Below are 5,645 nucleotides of genomic sequence, written 5' to 3' on the forward strand. Positions count from 1 at the left end.
CTTCTGTGTCTGTGTTAATTGGTTTCCCTTTTCTTTGTTGAAGAGGGTCTGTGCAATCCTTCTGCCTAGTCCGCCATCTTGCCGGAACCTTAACAAATTTTTTTTTTTAAGAACATGTGAAAACTAATTACTAATTTCATATGGAAAGGAAAGAGACCTCGGGTAAGCAGAGCACATCTCAAGAAGAGAAACAAAGTGGGAGGTCTCACACTTCCAGAGCTGAAGAATTACTATACAGCCACAGTAGTCAGAACAGCATGGTATTGGTACAATGATAGACAGATAGACCAATGGAACAGAATCAAAAGTCCAGATATAGACCCATCCATCTATGGACAACTGAGCTTTGACAAAGGTCCAAAACCCATTAATTGGGGAAGAGACAGCCTCTTTAACAAATGGTGCTGGCAAAACTGGGTATCCACCTGTAGAAAAATGAAACAAGACCCATACCTCACCCCACACATAAAAACAAACTCAAGCTTGATCAAAGAATTAAATGTAAAATGCAAAACTATAAAATTCATCAAAGATAAAATAGGGGAACTCTCAGAGCCCTAATTTATGGCATAGACAATCAAGCATAACCCAGAATGTGGAGGAGATAGAGGAGAAGCTAGATGACTGGGAGCTTTTAAAAATGAAATTCTTATGCCCATCAAAAGACTTCGTCAAAAAGGTAAAAAGAGAACCTACAGGTTGGCAGAGAATATTTGACTCTGACATAGCTGATAAAGGACTTATTTCCAAAATCTGTAGAAAACTTCAACACCTCAATACCAAAAAGACAAATAACCCAATTCACAAATGGGGAAAAGACTTAAATAGGCACTTCACCAAAGAAAATATACAGGCAGCCAACAAACACATGAGAAATTGCTCACGATCATTAATCATTAGAGAGATGCACATCAAAACAACAATGAGATATCATCTCACTCCAGCAATAATAGCAAAGTTCAACAGGTCAGAAAATAAGAAATGTGGGCGAGGTTGTGGAGAGATCAAAACTCTTGTGTACTGCTGGTGGGATTGTAAAATGGTACAACCATTATGGCAAATGGTGTGGCGTTTCCTTAAAAAAGTGAAAATAGAAGTACCATTTGACCCAGCAATTCCATTACTAGGAATATATCCTAAAGAGGTGAGAGATAGGCGGATAAAGAGACATATGTACACCTATGTTCATCGCGGCACAATTCACTTTAGTAAAGAGATGGAAGCAATCTAAATGCCCATCAACAGATGAGTGGATAACCAAATTATGGTACATGCACATAATGGAATACTATGCTACATTAAGGAACAATGATGGATACACAAATCATCTCACAACCTTCATGAACATGGAGGACATTATGCTGAGTGAAATAAGTCAATTGCAGAAAGACAAGTACTGTATGAGCCTATTACAATAAAAAGACAAAGAAGGGTTTGCTTAGGAAAGGAACTCACTTAGTAGGTTACTGAGATTGGGAGGGAAGGGGAGGGATTAATTTTGGGCTAGTTGGGGTCTACATGCTGACATGGATAGGGGGAGGGATATACAGGAAGGATCTGTGACCACCATGATAACATTAGGAAATTGGAGGACATCAAATTTTGCACATAAGATATAGATGACAGATGCTAACTAATACCAAACAATGGGTCCATAATGCTACATTGTCATTAACACCAAACAGATAAACACATAAACGCCTGAGATGATCAGATGGAAGTTAGTGAACAGAAGTATACTCTAGACCAAGGATAGATTCAGCTGAGGCTAATCTTGCACAGACATCAGTGATACAAAATACTTGCAGTCCTCACAGAAACAATAAAAGACAGACATAGAGTAATCCCTCACAGACAACCAGACACTATAGGAGAGAGATCCAATAGATCTACCATTTCAGGACCATAGTACTGGGGCACACCAGACTCAGTTGGACAATAAAATACATAAAAAATCCTTGCTCCACATCCTACATTGATGAGTAGTGACTGTGGTCTTAAAAGCTTTCAAGTGGCTATCTAAGATGGAGCTAACTGTCTCCTAGTGTCAGAAGTGAAGAAGAATGTAATAAATAAATAATAAATGGCATTTGGAAGCAATCAGTCATAGTACATGACGGCCCTTGAGACCAGAAGAACTAGATGGTGCCCGGTTACAAATGCCAACCACTCAGGAAAGAATCAAATCTAGAGATCCTGGATAGAGTGGGAGGGAAAAAGTGAACAAAATCCAAAAGATCAATAATGACCAGAATTACTGGTCAGAGGCAATCTGGCAAAACCCCCAATACTATGGCCCTAGAACACATTCTGTGCCTGGAATAAAATGGAACCCCAGGGGCTGGCTCTCATTCCAATAGTTAAAAAGATGTATACACAGATCACTCCATCCAGGATGACGCACCCACATACTCTATGGTAATACATCCCTTAGAGCAATAAACCATGGGACACCAGAGAACTAACGTCCAAATTGAGGAAATGCAGGACAAACAGGAGTGCATACTATGAGAGGCACAGGGGGAGGGTTACACGATAGGGAAGGGAGGCGACTGGGTTAGGGTTGGACATGGTAAATGGGTAATGAAACAAAATGTACACATCACGCTGAATATAAAACAAGCTCTTAAATAAATAAATAAGAATAAGATGTTGAAAGACCTTGAGAACTATCCATGCAGCCAAGATCTGAGGAGAAAATTGAGAGAAGTTAACATGGCATTTAGCTTCTCTTTTCCTCCTGATGTATCTGGTGATTTAAATGGTGAATGTGAATGGAGTAGAGTTTCTAGTGGTTTCACCAGGCTTCAGTGATAAACATTGAATATCACAATCACGAAGGTGGAGAGGCCTAAAACAACCCAGACATTCATTTGGAACACTTGAAGGGCTAAAGTGGATTCTCTCTGAAGGAAAATAGAATTATCCAGTGGCTTTAATACTTTCCATAGTGTTTCATTAAAAATGTCCAGTACTTAGTCAGAATTATTCTTGTAGTTTGGAGTTATCAGAAGGACACACTAAAATAACTATGGCTAGAATATTCAAGAAAATAAAGAATAAGATGGAAGCTTACAAGTTGCAGAGTGTACCTCCTTAAAAAGCCAGAAATAGAAATACCATATCATCCACAATCACACTAGTAGATATATATCCTAGAAAACTAAAAGCTGCAATAGGAGCAAATGTATGCACACCCATGTTCATTATTCACAATAGGAAAAAGATGGAAACAAATTAAGTCCTCTTTATCTGATAAACATAAACGAAGTATGGTACATATACATAATAGAATGTTACACAACATTAAAAAATAATGAACGATCTTTGAAACACTCATAACATCTACAAACCTGGAGGACATTTTTCTGCATGAAATAAGTCAGTCACAAAAGGACAAATACTGTATGAGACCACTATTATAAAAGTCTAGAAAAGGTTTACACACAGAAAGAAATATCCTTTGATGCTTACAAGGGATGGCAAGGGAAAGAAGATTAAATCACGAACTAGAGAGTAGACATGCATTAACTTGGGTAAAGGGAAAGGCAATTGACAATAAGGAGAGGAGCAACACAGCATGATCAATGGCTATAGAAATCACTGGGTGGTGCACAAAAGTAAAAGATAACAAAAGAAACACTATTACAAACACTACCCTGAAATAATAATAATACCAAAAAACATCTATGAGTAGATATGGGTAGACATGACAGCTGAACAGATGAGGGAAGGCAGGTATTTCTACATATGTATTTGTACATGCTGCAAATATATCAAGGACATTGTAGAGCATAGAGGGGTATAATTAGGAAAACTTCTTAACCATAAACAAACACTTTAAAAAAATGAGTTTCTGGGCTTTGGGACTTGGCACTAAAGTTTCATGGGCCATCTAGCTCAGCGGTCATGACATAGTCCACAAAGACAATGTTCTGTATCCTACTCTCTTGAGTAGTGATTGGGGTCTTAAAAGGTTGTGAGTGGCTATCTCAGATGCAACCATTGTTCTCTCTTCTTCCAGAGCCAAGAAAGAGTGAAAAAATCAAAGATTCAAAGAAACAATTTGTCCAAAGTACTAATGGGCTAAGTGAATCACAGCCTCTACCACACTGATATCAAAAGGATTAGATGGTGCCTGGCTACCATTAGCAATCACTCTGATCAAGATCACAATAAAAGATCCTGGAGAAACAGAGAGAGAGAGAGGGAGAGAAAGAGAGAGATAGAAAAAGAGAGATAGAGAGAGAGAATGTATAGCAAAATTCAAAAAAATTAAAAATGACCAGGTTACAGGTCTGAAAGAGACTGGTGGAGCCCCCAAGACTGTGGCTGTAAGACAGCTCCTTCAACCCTGGAACTGAAACAGTATCCTGGATCAACTTTCAGCCAAAAAATAGTCAGGCTCATAAGATGAAAAATATCACTCAGAATTTATGCCCTCCTTAGAAAAGTCAGTAATAGGAGATAAAAATGTCAGCATTAAGCTCAGAAGGCAGGAAGGGGAGGAAAGAAAGATGATGATGGAAGATGATGGAAATTATGAACCCAGGGAGGAAGTGCCAAAGAACTGTTATGTTAAGGAATTTGCAACCAATGTTACAAAACAAAATGTTTTTAAATTGTTGAATGGAAAACTACCTTGCTGTGTAAACTTTCACCCATGCTATAACAAGAAGGAAAAAAGAAAAACCTAGCAAATATTTGAAGAGATAATAATAACACTTGGCTTCTATTTTCACTGATCATCCCAAAAGTATTTGCTCACTTTCCATTTTTTAACTGACTGTCCAATATAGATCAATAATTAAAGAAAGAATACAAATGCTCTCAGAAGGGTGCTTGAAAGATGTTTCATCCTTAGAAACAGAACTTTTACTCATTAGATATTTTTTGATATATTTTAAATTTTTTTAAAACAGTTAAAATAGGAACTATAAAATAAAATGAACGAGTCACTCTATCGAATAATGATATAAAATTATAAAGGCAAACAGGCAAAATGGCATTTAATTATTATGCAAATGGATATTAGGCAAATATTAAAATGTGGGAGTATTTCAGCCATTTATGGTTATCAGGACTGTAGATATACACAGATATTTAACATTTTAAAATCTAATTCTCATTTAAACTTTTTCTAGTATTCCAATTATGTTTTCAAGTCATTTCATGTATTAATTATAATCATCATAACTAATAATTCTATTCTTCTGCACATCCTATGGTCAGAAGAAGTAGAAAAATTTAGTTCTAATTTTGCTTTGCTTTTCTAAATTTAAACAAACAAGCAAACAAATGTGAATAATATTCAGAATCAATAAAGAATTTAAGATTTATAAAATGCCTACTTTTCTGAGATTTCCCTTCAAGGAGTACATTCCTTGATTAAGCAAGTATTTTTGAGAGTCAGATACATGCAAGACACTTTTGAGTACCATAAATACAGTAATAGATAAGTGAATACCCTGGTCTCATGGGGTTTCTGTTATAGAAAGGTAGAATAGTTATTAAAATTAAGTAAATGGACAAGATTATTTCAGAGAATGATGCATGAGGATTATCACAAGGGTTATGTGAGAGAATGTGAGTAGGGTTGGGGACTACCTTAAACAGAATGTTCAGAAATGGTGACCTATGAACAG

This window comes from Orycteropus afer, unplaced genomic scaffold (genome assembly GCF_000298275.1).
Source record: "Orycteropus afer afer isolate SDZICR_OR568_19922 unplaced genomic scaffold, OryAfe1.0 scaffold00251, whole genome shotgun sequence".
Classification (NCBI taxonomy): domain Eukaryota; kingdom Metazoa; phylum Chordata; class Mammalia; order Tubulidentata; family Orycteropodidae; genus Orycteropus; species Orycteropus afer.